This window comes from Antechinus flavipes, chromosome 5 (genome assembly GCF_016432865.1).
Source record: "Antechinus flavipes isolate AdamAnt ecotype Samford, QLD, Australia chromosome 5, AdamAnt_v2, whole genome shotgun sequence".
Lineage (NCBI taxonomy): Eukaryota > Metazoa > Chordata > Mammalia > Dasyuromorphia > Dasyuridae > Antechinus > Antechinus flavipes.
The window spans coordinates 213,093,239-213,116,342 of NC_067402.1; the positions used below are offsets into that span (position 1 = coordinate 213,093,239).

Consider the following 23,104-nt stretch of genomic DNA (forward strand, 5'->3'; position numbering starts at 1 on the left):
TCTCTTCTCTTCCCTCTGCTTCCAATTTATCTCATTCCCAGTCTGCAACACCTGTGTCAGCAAAGGCTGCCTTGCAAACCCTTTCGATGTTATGATCCACAGCTATGGAGGTTCTCGGAAAATCCACCTGTCCCTTAACAAGAAAGAAAGAAATTGGCCCCTCCTACAACTTACCATCCAGTAATAAAACTTCCTTAAAAAGTTGATAGCTTGGGGAAAAATTGACAAACTTACTTTAAGCTGGATATTTTAAGGAAGTAGAAATCTTTAAATTTCAGCTAAAAAAATCCAAATTGAGAGATCATTGATTTTTTTTCTTTATTAGCTTTTCTTACCTTCAAGAAACTTTCCTAGGTTTTCTGGGGAAGGAACTGCTCTCATTTGTTGATATTTGAAGTGAAAAATAGTGAAAGTTCTGGTAGTCAGGGCCATATATCTTAAGTGACTCAGATAATAGTTTTAGTAAGTGCCTTTTTCTTTAGAGATTCAGGCCCAGACTACTGGCTCTAAAAGCCTTTCCTCACTGACAATGTCTGGACTCACAAGGGAAATAAATTCTGTCAGTGTGAACCTATTCCTAAGTGGGATAAAATTTCCTGACTAACATTCAGCTACTTAAAATTCAGTTGACTAGAGAAGATATTTTATGATTGCAAAGCATAAAGCATGTCAGTGAGGTGGCCCAGAGTATTACTGCATTAACTAAATTCTACTTCTCCAGGGAGGTGGTGCTTGTGGACTAGACATGCTCAGGGAGTTTAGATGACACCTGTGCTATTTTCATGTGCCCTTAGAAAACAAATAGCTAATTGTGCAGCACAAAGATGAGTGAAATTAATTTGGATATTATAGGGAGGAATGACGATTTATAGCTATTAATTAGTTGCACTCTATATACTTTCCCCCAGAGGACTTAAATGAATTAAAATCACTGTATCTTTTACCATGATTTTTTTTTTCAAATTCCCAGGTATTGATATTTTACTTCAGCATAAGTTAAGACTGATATTTTGTTTACCTGAGTTAGAGAGGTTATTGAGAAAGTAAGGAAAGAAGCTCTTGTGACAGATTTGTTGAAGCATCTTATTGAGCACAAGGGAAAACCTTCCCCACCAGATAAAGATAAAAAGAATAGTATGCTTTGGTCTCTTTCTTTCTTTTTCTCCCTATGATTTTAATAATGGATATTTTAATGGAAAATTATCAAAAAAAAGGTGAAAGAAATGAGACAAAGATCATTCTTATAGGAAGAGGACTTTACATCTTCAAGATACTTCTCACTTACTTATTTGTTTATTTTTGCCTTCCTTCTCCCCATCCCCCACCCCAGCCCTGCCATTGTAAGTGAGCTGGTGATAACAAATAATTATCATCATTTTTATGAGAAAAGAGACATAGACAGTGTTGCTTTCACTCCAAGTTACTGGACATAGCTTTCAGCATGTCTGATATGTATGCTTCTCATTCTGAATTGTATTTGAGTCAAGTTACTGAGGAACATGCTTCAACTTTTCTGATGTTAGCCAACATTTTGTGATTCACTTTATGGCAAGTCTCATATCTTTACAACACAAGAATTTAAAAAATGCTATTTTGAAGTAAAACTAAGTCACAGCATCCCAGTATTCTTTGATGACAATTATATAGTAACAGTAATATCATACCATATTATCAGTAACATCATCCAAAAGGTCAGCATGATTAATATGTTATCATCAAAATTGATCTAAATTGTATACATATGTATATACACATATACATATATGTTCATGTTGCACACACATGCTTACATGTATATGCATGTTCATATATACATAGTTACAGTCCTGAAGCTTTGGGAAAGACTGTCATTCCAGGGATCTGGACTTGTGTTTGTGCCATCTCTTGGACCTGCCCGCAGAATGATCATCACGGTGGTGCGAGCACTTTTGCGAGCTGCAGCTTCTTTCCCGGTGTTTGCTCTTTTCCTTCCTTCTCCTTTTCATCCTGCTGGAGCTGCTTGAGGATTTCTTATGCCACGGCTTATCCCTTCTCGAATCCCTCCTCAAGGTAGACTCGGCTCTCTCAAGGTGACTTCGGTGGAGCACAGATGAGCTACTTAAGTGTCTACCTCCTTCTCACCGCTCAGGGCTGGAGTTCTTGTCGAGGCTTCCAGTGGCAGACTTAGCCAGAGCAGAACTCTCCTTCTCCTTCCTGGTCTTGTGGCGGGACACTACAGATGATGACGGGGGCATTTCCTGCTTATCCATGTTTGTTCTGATATCTTTGTTTTTTCTTCCTTTTTTCCTCTTTTTTGTCTTTTTATGCTTTTTCACAGGTGTCTCATCTTCTGAGGATTCCGACAAACTAGGAGACGGGGTCTTAACCCCACAGCCCTTTTCTCGGAGTACTCTGGTTACATCATCCAGATTCTTGGAATCCTTGGGAGGCCTGTAATTAGCTACATGATCCACTCGGATAATTCTTCCTCTAATCTTGATCCCTTTAAAATTGTCGACGGCCAAAATCGTGCTTCTCTGATCTTCGTAGCAAAGAAAACAGAATCCTTTGGGCTTTCCGGTCTTCTTATCTCGTACAAGATTAATATTTACAATTTCACCATATTGAGAAAACACACAGATAATATCTCCTTCACTCAGTTCGTAGGGGAGTCCTCCCAGAAAGATCCAAGCGTTGTCCTTGTATTCGGCGTGCCAGGATACCTTTTCGGCCACCCCTAGTTCCACCTTCCGCTCGTTCAATTCATTGATAAGCTTCACCTTGGTCCGTGCGTTCTTCTTGGAGTACTAGACAAATGGTGTCTTTCCGGTTTGCCTAAAGTACCTAAATGTGGTGTTCTCTTCTTTAAATTATAATAGTTTTCTCTGAGAGAGAGCAGGTTTCTCGGGGAGGTTTTCTGGAGGCAGCCTTAGTTTCAGTTAAAAGTAATAATCATTGCAAATACAGCCTGCTGATAAAATGCAAATGTTTATTTCTTTTCTCTTTCCAAACCCTGTTAGCTTTCTTGGCGGCCTCTCTCTCTCCTTGATTCTAAGAGCTTTTGCAGCTTTGGGTTTTGCTTCTGCCTCTGCTTTCTTCAGCCTCCAGCCAGCACAAAGGTGGAAGATGGAATGAATCTGACTCCTCTAGCTCAGCTCCGAATGTCTCCAGCCAGCACCAAGGTGAAAGAATGAATCTGACTCCACCTTGGAGAGTGGGCTTGTGGGCTTCCTCCCAGAGTACTCCTCTCTGACTCCTGGCAATGTTCCAAAGTAACTAACTTGAAGCTCTAAGAGTATATATATATATATATATATATATATATATATATATATATATATGATCTCCCAAAGGTTGACTCCTCCTCTGAGGGAGGGATTAAGCGAGGTGTGAATTCATAAAGTTACAAAGTTAACTTTGTGAATCTCCCATACTTGTGAACTCCAATGAGTACTTAAATAGTTATTGATTATATGAGCTCTCTAAAGGTGTGAACACAAGCATTGTATCAATTCCATTGAGTTAACACTAGGATTCTAACATCTCCCTTGAGTTATCACTTTGTTTCAAGTGGAGTAACAGCAGGATTCCAACATCTATGGAAATATATTTATGTGTACATTGTATAGTTTTACACATGTGTATATTTATAGATAGGCTTTAAGACTCCATTGGGTAATATATATTCAATAAACTTGTATAAGAAATAATACAATAGTTTAAAATAATTGTCCTAGAAGGACTTTCTTCAAACTTTGAAACAGACATTCTTTTTCTCTGTGATGTGATAAAAAAATCTAACATACAGCCATTCAAAAAGACAACAGAAGCTAGCTATCATAATCTTCTTACTATATGTACTACCTATTATATGGGTGGTTACCCCACAAGCTCACCCTCTTCCCACTTCTTGGTCTTGCTCTGGGATAGTAGTCATCATAAGTGGAAAAAAAAATATCCCTACCAGTACTAATACCAGCTACTCACTAACTGTCATTAAAAAGCAGCTAAGTTCAAGAGTCCCAGAAATAATAAGACCAGCCAAACAACTGGGCCACTAAGGAGAACAACTCTTGTGGAAAATTGGTCCACTATCCCCACTACTAGTAAAACTCAACCCTTGACCCAATACCACCCATGGACAGGTAAGCTCAAGAATCTGTCATTCTCTATCCCCATGATCATCCCTTAGATCACTCACCTTGCTTGAAATCATTATCAAGGGAAGCAAGTTTTTGAAAGTATGATATAAAAACAGACCTTCATATGTTCCAGACCTTATTTCCTCAGTAGCCAAAACTACTAAGGGTCTGAGGGTAGGGGAAGGGGTGATCTCACCACTAAAGACCTGGGCACTGCCAATTAATTCACCAGCTGAATTGTGTATTGTTCTCATTGGAATTAATGTAAAACATGCATTACCATCTCCTTTGCCACTGTAACCTTTTAATCTGATTTGCAACTAAATTTGTATCCCCAGTATTTAGCACAGTGCTTTCCACATGGGAAATAATCAGTGTTTTCTGATTCATTCATTTCATTGGTTGAAGGAATTCTTTGGAGAGAAAATATGCTTCAAGTATACATATCTGCTTCCTTTTTACACTTATTAACATTAGAGAGGTATTTAGAGTACCCAGATTAAATGGCTTATGTCCAAGGCAAGACTTGAATTGACATTTCTTATCATCAAAGCCAAATCTTTAACCACTATTTTATGCTGCCTCTATAGAAAGAATGATCAAATTAATACTAAATATTATTGTAGTTACTGAAAGACATTTATTAAGTGACAAGGAAATGGAAGGTGCTGTGACAAGCTTTGGTAAAACAAACATAAAAATTATGATTTTTTTTTTGCTCTGAAGGGAGCTTAGTTTTCAAAAAGATTAGGTAGCACATATAGGAATAGAAGCCAGTGAGGGTTATTTTGTTTAGGGGATGGTAACTTTGACACATGCTTTTCATGGGAAAAAATGTATTGCTTTGGTTGCTGTTCTCATTGCTAGAGATTATGAGCCATAAGGAGGAAAGATAGATGGAGGAGGGGGCATTGCAGCATAGCATTGAAATGACTGGGGAACAGTGTAATGAAATCACCATGAATCAGAAGCCCAGAGAACAGGGGCAGGAGCTGAAAGCTGAGTTTTGAGAATCTGTATCTATGTGAATCCAGATGCCTTATTTCTTCTTGTTTCTTATATTACCTATTTAGTACAGACATTGGGTTAAAGATTGAAAGTCTTGAGGGTCAAGAGTGTAGGAAGTGAAAGAGAGTTTTATCCCCTCCTGCTCTACCAAGAATTATTCTTAATAAGGAGTCACATTCCTCCTCTTCTGTGGGTTTCTCTTTATTATTGACCTCAAGTTGACTTTCCATCTGTTTTTAAGGGATCACATTTTATTAATGCCATCATCCATCAGTCAACAATTTTGTCCCCTCCAGTTACTTCAGAGAATAGTTTTCTTATTTTCAGGTATTAATATGCTTCTTAGAATGTAAACTCTTTGAAGGCAGAGAATCTACTTGTGTATTTGTATTACCGGAGCCTTACTTGGTCTCTGTAATGATCGTGTATTTAAAATCAGCCGGAGTCGGGAACTCAGGTTAAGGGAAAAATCTTCAGTCTTTATTCAAGTGAAGAGGTGAAAAAAGATTGCGATAGCAATATGGACAGCTGCGACAGGAAGCCAGCTAGCAGAGCAAGTGAGGGCTGAGCTCTCCTCCCCTTCCTTTTTCACTCCCCTGCCTCCACCCACCAGAATCGTCATTTCCTATACAACACATCAGGACTTGCACAAAGAGTAGGCGGGGGCCATTCTTTCTCCAAGCTTATATATTAATTGAGTATGGTCCAATTACTATTTAGCCTCACGTGCTTGGGACCTCAGTGCATCAACTCAAGCCTCAGCCCATTACAGGTCTCTATACATGGCAGATAAATTAATAGATGTTTGAAAATCAACTGATACCTATAACTAGGAATAATTCAATTTAATCAAAAAGTAGTTATTAAATGTTCACTTGTGCCAGGAACTATTCCTATTTTATTCAGGCTAGCAGGAAAGCCATTAACTTCTCTGATGCCTGGGATATAAAACCCAACTAAAGGGGAGTTAATGGTAGAAACTTCACATTCACTTTTGTCTGCTTTCTGGTATATCATTTTCAAGCTATACTGTATGTCCAGGAGTGGAGTTTTATTTTAAACCTCTTATTAAAAAAAAAAAAAAAAAGATTCCTGTAATCTTTGATTCAGTAAAGTGGTTTTTATTTATAGTTTTTTTTTAATCTTTCTTAAGTGCTCATTGTATTTTAAAGATTTTGCACACTTTAGTCTTGGCTTATATTTGTTTTCTGTAGATTGCAACCTCCACCCACATCTCTGTCTTAAAGTGTTCATCTTTTTTTTTTTTTTTTTTTTTTTTTAATGAGAGGAAGGAATTATTTAAGACAGGAAGTTCTTGATCATGGGATGGTTAAAAATATTTCATTACGCAGTTATGAAAATATTTTAGAGATATACAAAAACCCTATTTTTGGAATAAAGAGAAAATATCTATTGACTCTGTGAGAGTGGTGCAATACAGTTTTGAGTAACTATAGACCAAACATATTTCCTTACTCTTACTGATCATTAGGTAGTTAGTTTAGACTGATGATATAAAGAGAATAAAATTAAATTATCCTTATGTATTAGGCAACTAAAGTAAGAGGTAAATGAGCCCATATCTTTTTTTAAAATATGTCTTGAAAGCAGCTTATCATTTAATAGATGTGTTGATTGCTCAGGTGATGAAAAGGTTGCTATAAATAAAGGCAGGGATTCATAAGATATAGGTCAAAAGCATGCTTTGTGACCTAGCAGTTTCTCTGGATCATTCATATATTTTGTCAAAATCCAAAAGAAAAACATGGGTGTATGACATGATGAACAGAAAATAGAGTGAATCATAAGAGACTTAGGATTTTTACATTACTACCCTTGGGCTAGTACTTTGCATAAAGTAGCTTCCAGGAGAGGGGGATGAAAAGGTAGAAACTTTGAACATGGGGGTTGAGCAAAGATAGCTGAGAGGACACACGTTTCTTTCTGAGCTCTCCTACTACCCTCACACTAATTACAAAATTCGTCCTCTGAAATAAATAGTGCAGGACTGACAGAATCCACGAATATTAGGAATACAGCAAATTACCAGCAGAAGATAATTTTGAAGATCGCCAGAAAAGGACTGTTTGGATTGGGCACAGGAGGAAGCCAGGCACAGGCAAGGAGACAGAGCTCAGAGGCCAGCTCACACGGAGTAGACCCAGGTCAGGGGCAGTCTCCCAGGGCAGAGAATCTCTGGGAATTCTCCCTTTGTTGGCTACTCTGCCCTGGGTGCAAGCCTGTAGATCAGCAGAGAAGTTATAAAGCATACAACATAAGAACAAAAGAGAAAAGAGGGTAATACAAAGTGCCAGAGTCTCACAGGACCTGGCCACACCCACCCAGTGCTGATAGTGACTCAGTGCAATCCCAGTGCAGCAGCTGCCACTCTGTTGCTGCTTCTTGGTATCTGTAGAGGAAGCTTGGAACTTCCTTGCCCTAAAAGAAGATACCAACATTTAAAAAAAAAATGAGTAAAAAGGCAAAGCGAGCCCTAATTCTAGATAGTTTCTATAGTGAAAGAGAAAAATAGATTTCACACCCTGAAGAAAATAAAATCAGTCTGTCTCCAGATGAAGCTACAAAAGGTGATATAACCTGGTTCCCACCACACAAGGCTCTGCTACAAGAAATTTAAAAAGATCTTAAAAGACAGCTAGAAGAAAAATGGGGAAAGGAAAGGAAAACTTTGCAAGAGGGTTTGGAAAAGGCATATGACTCATTAAAAGATATATTGAGGGGAAAAAAAAACTCCCTGAAAAACTGAATGTATGAAATGGAAAAAGTAAAGAACTCCCAGAAAACAGAATTTGTGAATTGGAAAAAGAAAATAACTCCTAAAAAAACTGTAAAATAGAAAAAAAATTCCATAGAATAAAACAACTCATTTAAAAACTCAATTGGACAATTTTTTTAAAAAGTAAATGAAGAAAATAATTTATTAAAAATCAGAACTGAACAAATGGAAATGAATGACTTGATTAGACATCAAGAATCAGTCAAGCAAAACCAAAAAATAGAAAAAAAATGTTAAATACCTACACAACAGACCTAATACCTAATACCTAAATTACCTAATACCTAAACAACAGACCTGGAAAATAGATCCAAAAGATATAATCTAAGAATTGTTGGATTTCCTGAAAACCATGATGAAAAAAAAAGCCTAGACATTATTTTACAGGAAATCATCAAAGAGAACTATCCAGAAATCATAGAATCAGAAGGTAAAATAGCCATTGAAATAATTCATCAAATACCTCCTGAAAGAGACGCCAAAATTAAAACTCCAAGGAATTGTGGCTAAATTTCAAAACTATAACAGCAAGGAAAAAATATTACAAACAGCCAGAAAAAAAAAATAAATACTAAGGAGCCACAATAAGAGTTACTCAGGATCTTTTATTGATCTAGAAAAAATAACAACAAAATTCATATGGAACAATAAAAAGTCGAGAATCTCAAGGGAATTAATGAAAAAAAAATCAAATGAAGGTGGCCTACCTGTACCTGATCTAAAATTATATTATAAAGCAACAGTCACCAAAACCATTTGGTATTGGCTAAGAAATAGATTAGTGGATCAGTGGAAAAGGCTAGGCTCACAAGACAGAATAGTCAATTATAGCAATCTAGTGTTTGACAAACCCAAAGCCCCTAACTTCTGGGAAAAGAATTCATTATTTGATAAAAACTGCTGGGATAATTGGAAATTAGTATGGCAGAAATTAGGCATGGACCCACACTTAACACCATATACCAAGATAAGATCAAAATGGGTCTATGACCTAGGCATAAAGAACGAGACTATAAATAAATTAGAGGAACATAGAATAGTTTATCTCTCAGACTTGTGGAGGAGAAAGAAATTTGTGACCAAAGATGAACTAGAGACCATTACTGATCACAGAATAGAAAATTTCGATTACATCAAATTAAAAAGCCTTTGTACAAATAAAACTAATGCAAACAAGATTAGAAGGGAAGCACCAAACTGGGAAAACATTTTCACAGTTAAAGGTTCTGATAAAGGCCTCATTTCCAAAATATATAGAGAACTGACTCAAATTTATAAGAAATCAAGCCATTCTCCAATTGATAAATGGTCAAAGGATATGAACAGACAATTTTCAGAGGATGAGATTGAAACTATTACCACTCATATGAAAGAGTGTTCCAAATCATTATTGATCAGAGAAATGCAAATTAAGACAACTCTGAGATACCACTACACACCTGTCAGATTGGCTAAGATGACAGGAAAAAATAATGATGAATGTTGGAGGGGATGCGGGAAAACTGGGACACTAATGCATGGTTGGTGGAGTTGTGAACGAATCCAACCATTCTGGAGAGCAATCTGGAATTATGCCCAAAAAATTATCAAATTGTGCATACCCTTTGATCCAGCAGTGTTTCTATTGGGCTTATATCCCAAAGAAATACTAAAGAAGGGAAAGGGACCTGTATGTGCCAAAATGTTTGTAGCAGCCCTGTTTGTAGTGGCTAGAAACTGGAAAATGAATGGATGCCCATCAATTGGAGAATGGCTGGGTAAATTGTGGTATATGAATGTTATGGAATATTATTGTTCTGTAAGAAATGACCAGCAGGATGAATACAGAGAGGACTGGCGAGACTTACATGAACTGATGCTAAGTGAAATGAGCAGAACCAGGAGATCATTATACACTTCGACAACGATATTGTATGAGGACATATTTTGATGGAAGTGGATTTCTTTGACAAAGAGACCTGAGTTTCAATTGATAAATGACGGACAAAAGCAGCTACACCCAAAGAAAGAACACTGGGAAACGAATGTAAACTATCTGCATTTTTGTTTTTCTTCCCGGATTATTTATACCTTCTGAATCCAATTCTCCCTACGCAACAAGAGAACTGTTCGGTTCTGCAAACATATATTGTATCTAGGATATACTGCAACATATCCAACATATAAAGGACTGCTTGCCATCTAGGGGAGGGGGTGGAGGGAGGGAGGGGAAAAAAAATCGGAACAGAAACAAGTGTCAATATAATGTAATTATTAAATAAAAAATTAAAAAAAAAAAAAGAGTTACTCAGGATCTAGCAGCTTCTGCATTAAAGGATCAAAGAGCCTGAATATGATATTCGGAAAGGCAAAGGAACTTGGAATGGAGCCAAGGATAAATTACCCCACTAAACTGAGCATTTTCTTCCAGGGCAGAAGATGGGCATTCAGTAAAACAGGTGAATTCCATTTATTTCCGATGAAAAAACTAGAGCTAAACAAAAAATTGGACCTCCAAATATAGGACTCAAGAAAAGCATAAAAAGGTAAAAAAAAAAAAAAAAAAAAAGATTTCTATTATGGGGATACATAGAGAGAGCATGTCTAATTTGATTTTACTGTTATAATATAAAAAAGAAACTTGAGGTAGAAAGGGGATTGTACCAGAAAAGGGGAAAAGTGGAGGCAAACAAAAGGGAAATTACATCTTATGAAGAGACAAAGGTATTGTATTTGAGGAAAGGAAGGGAGGGGGATGAACATTGTGTGAATTTTACTCTCATCAGATTTGACTCAAAGAGAAAATATTAGAAATATTTGGTTTGCAGAGAAATTTCTCTTACCTTATTGAAAAGTGGGAGGGGGACAGCAAAAAGGGAAGGGGTAGGCTAAATAGAAGGGTTATCTAGAAATAGTAGGGGAAAGGTAAAAGAAAGGGGGAGGGACTCTAAAAATGAAGGGATTCTAAAGGGGATGGGATGAGCTGTTGAGGCAAGTAGTGCCCATAAATTAAATACTGGGTAGGGGGGTAGCGATGTATTGAGAACTGACTCAAATTTATAAGAAATCAAGCCATTCTCCAATTGATAAATGGTCAAAGGATATGAACAGACAATTTTTAGATGAAGAAATTGAAACTATTTCTAATCATATGAAAAGGTGCTCCAAATCACTATAGAACAGAGAAATGCAAATTAATACAACTCTGAGATACCACTATACTTCTCAGATTGGCTAAGATGAAAGGAAAAGATAATGATGAATGTTGGATGGGATGTGGGAAAACTGAGACACTGATGCATTGTTGGTGGAATTGTGTCTAGAACTATGCTCAAAAAGTTATCAAACTGTATATATCCTTAGATCTAGCAGTGTTACTACTGTTGTTATATTCCAAAGAGATCTTACAGGAGGGAAAGGGACCTATATGTGCAAAAATGTTTGCAGTACCCTTTTTTGTAGTGGCAAGAAACTGAAAACTGAATGGATGCCCATCAGTTGGAGAATGCTGAATAAATTGTGATATATGAATGTTATGGAATATTATTTTTCTTTATGAAATGACCAACAGAATGATTTCAGAAAGGCCTGCAGATGTGAATTGATGTCAAGTGAAATGAGCAGAACCAGGAGATCATTATACACGGCAATAACAAAATTATACGATAATCAATTCTGATGGACATGGCTCTCTTCAACCATGAGATGATTCAAATCAGTTCCAATTCTTCAGTAATGAATAGAGTCAGCTACATCCACAGAGAGAACTATAGAAAATGAGTGTAGAACACAACATAGCTTTTCTACTCTTTCTGTTATTGTTTGCTTGCATTTTTGTTTTATTTCTCAAGTTTTTTTCTTTCTACATCATATTTTTCTTGTGCAGCAAGATAACTATCTATCTATCTATAAATATATACACATGCATACATACACACACACACACACACACATACACACATATATACACATATATTGTATTTAACATATACTTCAACATATTTAACATGTATTGGACTTCCTGCCATCTAGGGAAGTGGGTGAGGAGAAAAAGGGGAAAATTTGGAACAGAAGGTTTTGCAAGGGTTGATGTTGAAAAATTACCCATGCATATGTTTAGTAAATAAAAAGCTATAATAATAATAAAAAATAGGGAAAAAAATTAAACTCAAAAAAAAGAAACTTTGAACATTAAGAATTCTTGGTAGTTGCTAATAAAATATAAACAAAAAGCTAATAAATCTCAAGAAAAGTGGCTAATGGTGTTAATTGATCTAATTAAGATGATAGAGAGTATCAGCTGCAGAATCCTATGACTGCATAAGTTTCTACATGGTTTTCTCTTTCAAATTGAGTTATATCAATTGGAGGCCCTAAGTAGGGATTGTCCTTTGCCCTTGTTAGGTGGACAAAATGAGATATTCATCATACTTGTTTCCATGAAGATGAATTCCCTTTATACTTTATTCCCCAATAGAAGAAAGCCAAAAAGAGGGTGAAATTTTCAAGGCTTAAGACTACTGCGTTGAACTTATGGCCAATTCCAACAAGTTTCATTTCTTATGACAAAACAACTTTAAGTGTGATTAGAGAATGATTTTTAGGGAAAGAGTCCAGCTGAATGACACCAGGCTTTAACAATGGCTATTCAAAACCAGACAAACCAGTGCTACACAGGAATTTGGTGTGACTCAACTGCTATTAAATTGTATGATCCACACAAATAAGCATGAGAGAATGTAAAATTTCCCTGTCTTATTAAGGAGACTTGAGAGTAATGATATTGTCTCCTGAAAGGAATTTTGGATATTAGGATATTAGGACTTAAAATAATAAATAGACAAGAAGATGATTGATAGCCTATTGAAGTGTTAATAATATTGGCCTAAGTCATTCAGGATCAGGATTGCTTCACTAAAAGCTAAATATCCTAGAAATCCTCCAATCCCATTTAGTTCTTCTCTACTACTTGATTGTTTAGACAAGGACCAAAATCTTTCTGAGGCTTATACTGTTTTAATTATAGCAATGTGGTATGGAGAGTGAGATTGTGGTCATATGTCAGAGTTTCTGTGACTTTTAAAGAAAAAAATTTGTCAGATATAAAAAAATCACCATTCAGGTATTTTGATTATTATTATTCCTACATAGCTCTAAAGGGGTAATTTAGTTCCTTTTGTATTAGTAAAGGAGTATTTTTATTTATATGAAGATGTGTGGAATGCCCATAATTTGACTTACTTGTGGTAGTTGACCAGGGGAAATATATTGTTAGCAATAATATTATGAATTCCTGGTAATAGGAGCTTGCTTGTAACTTCTATGAGGTGAGGATAAATGGGATCCCTTGGAGTTACTTGAACCATCCCTTGTAATTAATATTTAAAAATATCGAGTGCCCTTAGGGGAGTAGTGAAAAAAATTTCTTCCCTAGGAATTTAAATGAAAGAAGATGGAGTGCTTTATTATACAGAATTCTCTTATAATAACCCCATGCAGCCTGTGAAATAGGTAGATAGTATTTAAGTGTTTGACAGTTTATTGCCCAGAAATGAATAAAGTTATATTGATTGTGAGAGCCATTTCTGATCTTGTCACTGTGGTGGTATAGGTAGTCTAGGAAGCACGTCAGCTGTTCTGTATTACTGAGCTTACCAATGCCTTTTTACTACTGTGACCAATCAGTTAAAGTTTAGTTTTACTTGTTAAGGCATTTGGTATACTTTCACCATTCTTCCTCAGGATTATCTTATTTTTCATATTACCCGAATTTGGACAAAGATTCATATTGCTAGGGACATAGATGTCCACCAGTACATTGAGAATGCAATGTTGATTAGAACAGATTAGGCCACAGTGGCTCAGTTGAGACTTAAGAAAAAGGAAAATAAGATGATTTCTGGCTCTCATTTAATGATGAGAATCTAGATATAATGCTTAACAAAGAATTGATAGTAACTTCCTCACAAATTAAAAAAAAAGCCTAAAATGTTGGAATCCTTACTAACTGCTAAGTAATTAGAGTTGATCTAATCTTACAAGAAGTTGTTTTGGCCAGAACCTGAAACAAGGTACTAAGTAGAACTAATCAAGACAAGGCTTGTGTTCCCACCTTTACTCATTGGACTCCACAAGTATGCTAGCTTCACAAAGTACACTTTCTAACTTCAAGAGAGTTCACACCTCCCTTAAAGTCATTGGGCCAGAGAGCACTATGGGAGAAAACCCATAATCCCATTCTCTCAGAAGAGGCAGATAAAAAGCCAGCAATGAAGGATCTATGGCAGAATACACATTTTTTCCTCTTGGCTGGCTGATCGCGCTAGACTCGAGAGAAACGACTCTGCTGCAGAGAACACTTTTGGGATTTCAGTGGAGCTACGCCAGAAGCCCTCTCTCCGCGGCAAGTTGGTGCTGGGCTCCCCAGAAGGAGATAAGAGAGATCTTCCATCTCTGTTGGAGGCAGAAGAAGGCAGAGGCAGAGGCTGAAGGACAGAACCTTTGGCTTTGGAGACATCCGAAGGGCTCTAAGCCTCTAAACCGGCTGTCCTCTGAGAACAAACTCCAACATTTTGAACTCTTAACATTTGGCGCCCAACGTGGGGCAGGAGATAAGAGAGATCACTAATCTGATTAGATTTCCTATTCCAAAAGCCTAAAAGTTTAGTAAATTACTTTGGGTTTGAAGGATTTTGATTGCCCCTATCTGATGAGCTTATTATAAATGTTCCTCCTTTGGACTGGAATCAAAGAAGATGATAGACTTGGAAGATATAGAGTGCTGCATTTTTTCCCTAGGGCCCTTATGAGCCTGTGGGGTTTGTGTTCTTAAAAATCTCTATTAATAAGTATCAGGCTTAGTGAACCTTTGGTAGGCACAAAGGGATAGTTTTCACACTCAGTGACTATTTGGCTTTAGGAGCCCTAGATGGGTAGTAAGAGAACTAAGAGAGTGGTGCAATGAGAATCCATAGAGAAGAGATAATTGAGATCTGTAGGTGTCAAAAGTCTAAAGTAGTAATTAGGTTGAGAAAGATGAGTGGGGTGGGGGAGTAGGGAAGAAGAAGAAACAATATGTAACCCATCCCAGTTCAGCTCCTACTGCCTGAAAGTAAATTAGATTTTGTTCCCATCCCCAAATCAGGGTTCTCTGGTACTTATAAGAGAGCTTTGGGCTATCTAGATTCTCTTGCCTTAGCCCCTACTAAGGACATTCCCCCAATTATGGGGAAATCATTTGTACCCCAGTTCCATTAATAGATAAGATGTTTTTAAAAAATTACTTACTTCTGAAGGCATAATAACAAGCATATATATGTTATATATTACAAATATAAGAGCATAGTGTATGCCCTTCCTATTTTGTATTACCTCAGTTTCCTCTCCCTAGAAACATGCCCTTCCTATTTCGTATTACTTCAGTTTCTAGGGAGAGGAAGAGAATTAGGTTTATAATTTGGGTCAGTTCATATAGAGCACAAAGCCTCCTTGGTTTGGTTTTGGTGTCCCAGACACACTGGTTTCTCAGGACTTACATGCTGGGCTGGCTGGCCATACTATTCCATCTGCAATCATCTAAGCTCCCCCAAATCCTCACGTCTATAACTCTTGGATGAAATAGAGATCTCCTCTGACACCAAAAATTGAGAGGGATAAAAAGTCAGGATAGAAGAGGGAGAGCAGAGGATGACAAGTCTTTCTCTTCTCGCCAATTCAATTCATGGCCTCCTGGATGAATGCATATCAGGAAGAAGCCCATAAGTGGCTTTGTTGCTTGAAGACAGAAGAAGCAAAACAAAGGAATTATTTCCATCCATGTTTTAGAGGATGTAGAAGCCTCCTTCCATGTTAGGTAATCTGGATATGCCCCAGAGGCTTCTCAAGGGTACCTCCATGGTAAGTAAAGCAGACATATCCAGAAAAGCTAAAAGATGAAAAATATTATCATCAGAATGTATTACAAATCTTTTAGATCTAGATGGAACAAAGCCAGGGCTTACAGTATTAACTATTGATCCATATATCTGCTAGAATTCTTTGACTAAAGCAGACTAGCTAATATATATATTTTTTAATTTTAATAGCTTTTTATTTATAGATTATATGCATGGGTAATTTTACAGCACTGACAATTGCCAAACCTCTTGTTCCAATTTTTCCCCTCCTTCCCCCAACCCCCTCCTCTATATGGCAGGATGACCAATACATGTTAAATATATTAGAGTATAAATTAAATACAAAATAAGTATACATGTCCAAACCATTATTTTGATGTACAAAAAGAATCGGACTCTGAAATATTGTACAGTTAGCCTGTGAAGGAAATAAAAAAATGCAGGCGGGCAAAAATATAGGGATTGGAAATTTGATGTAATGGTTCTTATTCATCTCCCAGAGTTCTTTCGCTGGGTGTACTAGCTTTTTTAATGGCTTTAGTTATAATTTGTTTCTTCAAAAGATACGAGGAATTAAGAAAAGGGACTTTTCTCTGATTTTTATCAATAAAAAAGAACTAACTGATGGGGTAAAAATTGTAGTGACCTCTAGGGAAAGCAGTCTTTTCTTCTTGGAACTGTGATAAAAATAGGTATAGTACATAGATTTTCAATGGCTTTTAGAAAGAAAAAAAAAAAAGAATAGGCATTAATCTTATTGATTAAAGAGAAAAGGAAGGAAGAATTCGAAACTCCCAACAAAGTTCAGTATACATATAACTCTTAGTCCAAGGACCCATCACCATTCCTTTGAGTTCACAAAGATTATATTTAATTTTGGGAAGTTCCTTCAAATAAGAGATTATTATCAAATATTTTAGCCCATTGCTTTTATCTGAAATTATTCCATGAAAGTATCCTAATATGCAACTGACTCTTGTTTTCTAAAATTCTCCCATAATAACTAAAAGTATTGTTACAGAATATTAAAATAGGATGTTGAGAAATAAAACAGGTTGTTTTGGAAGGTTTGAAATAACAATTGAGAAAATGACTTAATATGAAATAATTTTTCTATAGAATCAAAGAGGCCTTTGTTTTATCTATTTTCTTTTATGATCTATGAAATATATGTAGAGAATACAAGAAAGGGGTGAGAAAAATATCTTCATTGCTGTAATTTTCAATTGTGATACTATAAAGATTTATAAAGAGAATTTTATGCAGAATTAGTAAAAAAAAGTGCATTTTGGAAAGACTCTTTCTTCTATTTAACAGAAAACAAAGTGGGAAAGGGAGAACTAATCTTAGAAATATCAAGATTTTAAAAATTTAATCAGTACCTGAAATTTACTCAGTGGAATAAACTAAGGTTTTGTGTAAGTAAAAAGGAGTCAATTCCTTTTGAATTTTTTGAAATATATTGATTGATTTAGTTGCTCAGACTATGACACTAGTTATAGTAAAAATATTGTAAATAACTATGTCTATGTTTATTATGATTTACATTTATTACTATATAGTGTACATATTTGTATATTCAATTAATATTTAAAGAATAGCTATTATTTTAAAAGTTTTTCTCCATTTCATTAAATAATTAACATAACTTTCACTTGATCCAATTCCAAAGCAATTCCAAAATTCTCCCTGGAAGTAAGTATCCTTGTACATATGAATATAGTATGAACATTATAAATGCAGAAGGGCAAGAAAACTCATCCAAACATCCTTTTTCTAGACATTTCAGTATTTTTGGAAATCACATGTAGTATGTTTGAACTTGAACATAAATGACAAGAGATTTAATCAAATTATTAACTGTCTCAAGATTAAAAAAAAATAAGTGAAGGTTGAATGAAATTTTACTGAGATTATTCAAGTCTTGACCATACTTTTACTTTAAATAGGCTGTGTTTTCTAGATAAAAGTGATTTGAAGCTGAATTACTTAGGTAATGGCCTCCTATTTTCACTCCTCAGTGCATGTACAGGAATAGTCTCAGGGTTAAATACTGGAATGAGTCATTAAAGTGGTGAATATATTCCTGCACTCCAGAAAAAAAAAAAAAAAAAAAAAAAGTAGAATCTCATCTGCCTAAAATAGTTTAGATTAAGCCTCCCTGGAGAAAGTAGAATTTGCTAGAGGTCACCTGTAAGTCTTTTCCTATTCTAAAATTCTATAGGACTTAATGGTTTTTTAATACAGTTTTTGCCTCAAGAAGAATTAACTTTTATTTATACAATAACCAGTTTAATAATCTATTGCATAGCTTGAAAATTGATTTGCTATTAAGTGATTTCCCTATTTCCTTTCTTCATTGCATTTTCTTTCAAACAATGTTTCCCTCTCTTAAGAAGGATATTGATATGAAAACAATAACATTATTTTTTTATTTTCTAAAATAACGGAATTTTTGCTAACAGTGTAATAGATCATTCTTTTTTAAATTTCACTTAAAAAAATTCTTTAAATGAGTTCTTTCTTGTATCAAGTGTACATTGACTCATGTTCTTCCTTTGTCTTTATACTGATGTATTTGAAGAAAAAAAATTCTAAGTTCATGACTTGGGCATACTTCCAATTTCTTTTCAGTTAGTGGTTTAGTTAAGGAAAATCCATATAACAAAAGCTTCCAAGCTTTTTGCTGGTTGATGTATAATTCATAAGCATATTTGTCCTCTATTTCTCATATCCATCATTGCCTCTCTTGGATGGCTTTCCTCTTCTTCTCTTCTATTTCCTTTCCTCATAAATTAAATAGGCCAGATTTGGGCTATGAATGCCCAAATTACAATTAGATTGTTTTCAGAAGCCCATTTTAAAACAACAGCTGAATAAAATAAAGTATTTGTTGACTTTATCTAAGGACTAAGTGTATCTTCATCTGAGGGACATTTTTTGGAAAGCCTACATGTGTTGCTAGTCTATCAATTATACATGTGAATCTCCATTTTTAAAATTTTAAGAGGTGAACTTAGTGGGAGAGAGTTCAGAAAGCAGGCTGTGATTGACTTCCTACAATGTAAGGGGTCTGCTGGCTTAGCCATAATCCATGACCCTTTCTTATACCATTTCTTCTAATGCTTTTTAACTCATACACAGAGGGAATTCTTTTAGATAGGTTGAGAGAGTCGCAAAGTCACTTTACTGTTTTCAGGGTTGGTAAATGTTAGAAAATAAACTGAGGCCATAGAAGCAATATTTCATTTCAAGCCTTTAATAACTGTTCATATTGTTTTCAATTTCTGTGGCCAGACCAAAATTAGATTTGAACTATGTTTACTGCAGGTGTCTGAGGGGGAGGGAAGGTGACTCCCCCCATCCTGAAAATGCTTTATTTACCCCATTTTGTTCTTTAGTATAAAAGCAAATGCCTCCAAATTCCTGAGGACATTAACATTTATATGTTATTGAACAAGAATTGATGTTATCATTAGTATGTCAGATATATATATATATATATATATATATATATATATATATATATATATATATATATATATAAATGACCTGAATGAGGCATTTACTTAGTTTAAAAAAAATGTGATAAACTTAAAGAAATCAGAAGATGGATGTGGAACCCTTTGGGGAAGTTTTTTTTTTTTTTTGCTTATTTTTAAGGGATTTTTCTGAAGCTCACTCCACAGAATCAATTGTAAGCTTGATTTGCTATTGGGGTGTTTGTGTGTGTGTGTGTGTGTGTGTGTGTGTGTGTGTGTGTGTGTAATTTACAAATTCTTTTTTGAATAATTTTATTTTTCCCAATTACATGTAAAAGCAATTTTTGACATTCATTTTTTAAAACTGAGTCTCAAATACTCTCCCTCTCTCCCTCCTTTGCATCTTCCCTAACACTAAGCAATTTAGTATGTTATCTATGTGCAGTCATGCAAAACATATTTCCATTTTATCTATGTTGAAGTAAAAAAACACAGATAAAAAAGCACTATGAAAAAAGTAAAGTAAAAAATTGTATACTTTAATGTGCATTCAAACCCCTTCAATTGTTTCTCTGGATGTTGATAGCATTTTTCATCATAAATCCTTGGACACTGTCTTGGATTAGTATATTGTTGTGAACAGCTAGTGAATCATCCTATAAATTGCTATTATTATGTGTAATGTTCTTTTGGTTCTGCTGATTTTACTTTGCATCAGTTCATTTGCCTTCTCTGGCTTTTCTGAAATCATCCTGTTTATCATTTTTTTATAGCACTATGGTATTTCATTATAACCATATATCACAATTTGTTCAGTCATTTCTCACTTGATGGGAAATCTTCAAATTCCAACGTTCTACCACAAAAATGAGTTATTACATAATATTTTGTTTACAAATAGCCCCCCTTATGTTATCTTTTTGTATCTTTGGTATACATATCTAGACAGCCAAATCAAAGGGTAGTTCCAAATTGTTTCTTTTAAAATAGCCGGATTAGTTCACAACTTTGCCAACAGTGCATGTGTCCCAATTTTAATCCACCACCTCTGTAACAGCTTCTGTAACATCATTGTGCCTTGATTATGACTGTCACTTGCTGTCTTTAGAATTACTACCAAAAAAGTTGTTTTCTGACTTGGATAAAGTAAAAAGCTTGGATAATGTATTCTGTGCCAATATGATGAAATTGCAGAGCTTCATTGTCTAAAAACCCTGACTTCATGACAGGGTCCATATAAATTTTCTAAACCAATAGAATAGGAAGATTCCTGAGAATGGCTTCACCATCCCTATTATCTTACCTTTACCATTTTGCCAAATTTTACATTATATTAGTTACAAAAACATAAAGCTAATCAGGATTGGTTTCAAGTGGAATTGTTAAAAAGCTCTCAGTGGACAATAATTAGTATTTTATTGGAGCATGAAAGAGAATACAGTTCTACAAAGAAAATGAATTCCTGGACTTTTTTTGGCTAAAAATATCTTGCTTTTGATTCAAAGGTATGATAAAAAGAAATTTGCAATTTTAAGTTATATCCAAATGCTTCATTATTGTTGCACTATATTATTATAGTTGTGCTATTTATCTGTTTTTCTGTATTAAGAGTTCTTAAGTAAAGTGCATTATAAATGAAGTCAATAATTTTTTCAGGACCTATTTTATATTGGCTTTTGTGCCAGATACTAACATTATGAGGAAAAACAAAAGACAGTCCCTTTTCTCAAGGACCTCATAGTACAATGAAGTAGGGTTGGCTACTCTGCCCTGGTTGCAAGCCAGTAGATTAGCACATTAGTTAAAGAAATCTAACACAATTACAAAAGGCAAACAGGGAACCCCCAAATGCCAGAATTTCATGAAATCTGTCATCCACCCGGCACCAGAAGTCAGTTAGCACTGATCCAACACAGCTGCTTGTAGAAGAAGCTTGGGCAATTTCCATGCCCTAAAAGCAGACCTCAAAAAGCAAAAAAGAACTCTGACCATAGATTGTTTTTTTGGTAAAAAGAGAACAGATTTCAGAACCTGAGGTCACTAAAAGCAGATCATCTCCAGATGAAATCCCAAAGAGTGATATAAATAGATCCCCTTCTCATAAAGCTCTCCTGGAAGAAACTTAAAAGGATCTTTAAAAAAGATCTAGAAGAAAAATGGGGAAAGGAAATGAGAAATTTGTAAGAGTTTGGAAAAGGAAATAGAAATTATCTGAAGAAAACTTCTTACAAAATAGATTTAGTGGGGGTAGAGTCAAGATGGTGGAAAGCAGACATGACTTTCTGTGACCTCTTCTTCTTTCAAACCAACAGCAGATTAAGCCTCTAAACTGGTTTTGGAGTCAAAAAATCCACAAAGATTTGGAGTACAACACATTCCCAGAAGATACCTTGGAAGAACTTCAGAACAGGTCTGTTTCAAATGGGTAGGGGTACAGTCTGCCAAGCTCAGACTACAGCATAGGGAGACTGGGGCAAGAAGCTGGGGTGGTGCAGCTTTCATGCACCTGGGAATCTTTTGTGAGCCTCCTGGGCTACTAAATCCTAGTTACAAGCTAGTGGTTTGACAAATTTTGCTACAAAAAAACAAATTGTAGACCACTAAGCCCTGAAAGAATGCCAGACTTAGCCATGATTACCCAGCACTGGAAATCAATAAACAGCACTGCCCTGGGGGCAAATTAAAGCAGCTGCCATTACTTTTCATTGAATAGACCTCAAGTCTTAAAAAAATGAAAAAAAAAAAAAAGAATTCTCTACATAGACAGCTATTATGGACAGAGAAGAACAGACTTCAAATGCGCAGGTTCCTAAAGGCAAAGCAATTCCAGATGAAGCCCCAAAGGAAAACATGAGCTACCCCCCATTTCACAAGGCTTACTTGGAAAATTGCATGATCTTAAAAGGGATTTAGAAGAAAATGGGGAAATGAAATGAGATCACTGCAAGAAGCAATGGGGAAAGCATATTATGTGCTACAAATAAGATGTGAAAAGACAGCACTTCATGGAAAAACAGAATTTGTGAAATGGAAAAAGAATGCTGCAAACAAAAAATTCAATTGGTCAATTAGAAAAGAAGCTAAAAAAGGTAACTGAAGAAAATAATACACTAAAAATCAGAAATGAAGAAATGGAAGTGAATGACTCAATAAAACTTCAAGTATCAGTCAAACAAAAAAATGAAAAAATAGAAGAAAATATGAAATATCTCCTAGGAAAAGCAATTGAGCTGTAAAATAGGAGAGACAATCTAAGGATTATTGGGCTTCCTGAAAGGCATGATGAAAAAAACAAAAACAAAAACAACAAAAAAAAAACAAACCCAGACATTATCTTATAGGAAATTATTTAAAAAAAAAAAAAAAAGCTGCCATGATATTTTAAGATCAGAAGGTAAAATAGCCATTGAAAGAAGTCACTGATCACCTCCTGAAAGAAATCCCAAAATTAAATCCCCAAGGAATATCATGGCTAAATTTCAGAATTATCACACAAAGAAAAAGATATTTTATTTTAAGTATCCAGAAAGAAATAATTTCAATACTGAGGAGCCACAATAAGGATTACCCAAGATCAAACAACTTGCACCTTACAGAATCAAAAGTTTTGGAATCTGATATCCCAAAAGGCAAAGAAATTTGGAATACAGCCAAGAATAAGCTATTCAGCTAAAATGAGCATTATTTTTCAGGGAAGAAGATGGACATTTAATGATATAGGTGAATTTCACCTATTTCTAATGAAAAAATCAGAACTGACAAAAAGAGAACTCAAGAGAAGCATAAAAGGGAAAGAATTCTTGAGAACTATATTTTATTATG

General features: G+C 35.3%; 1 pseudogene; it reads right to left on the reverse strand.

Annotated features, from left to right (window-relative positions):
- Positions 1-1,847: 1,847 nt before the first annotated feature.
- LOC127538685 (RNA-binding motif protein, X-linked 2-like) lies at positions 1,848-21,230 on the reverse strand (annotated as a pseudogene).
- Positions 21,231-23,104: the final 1,874 nt, after the last annotated feature.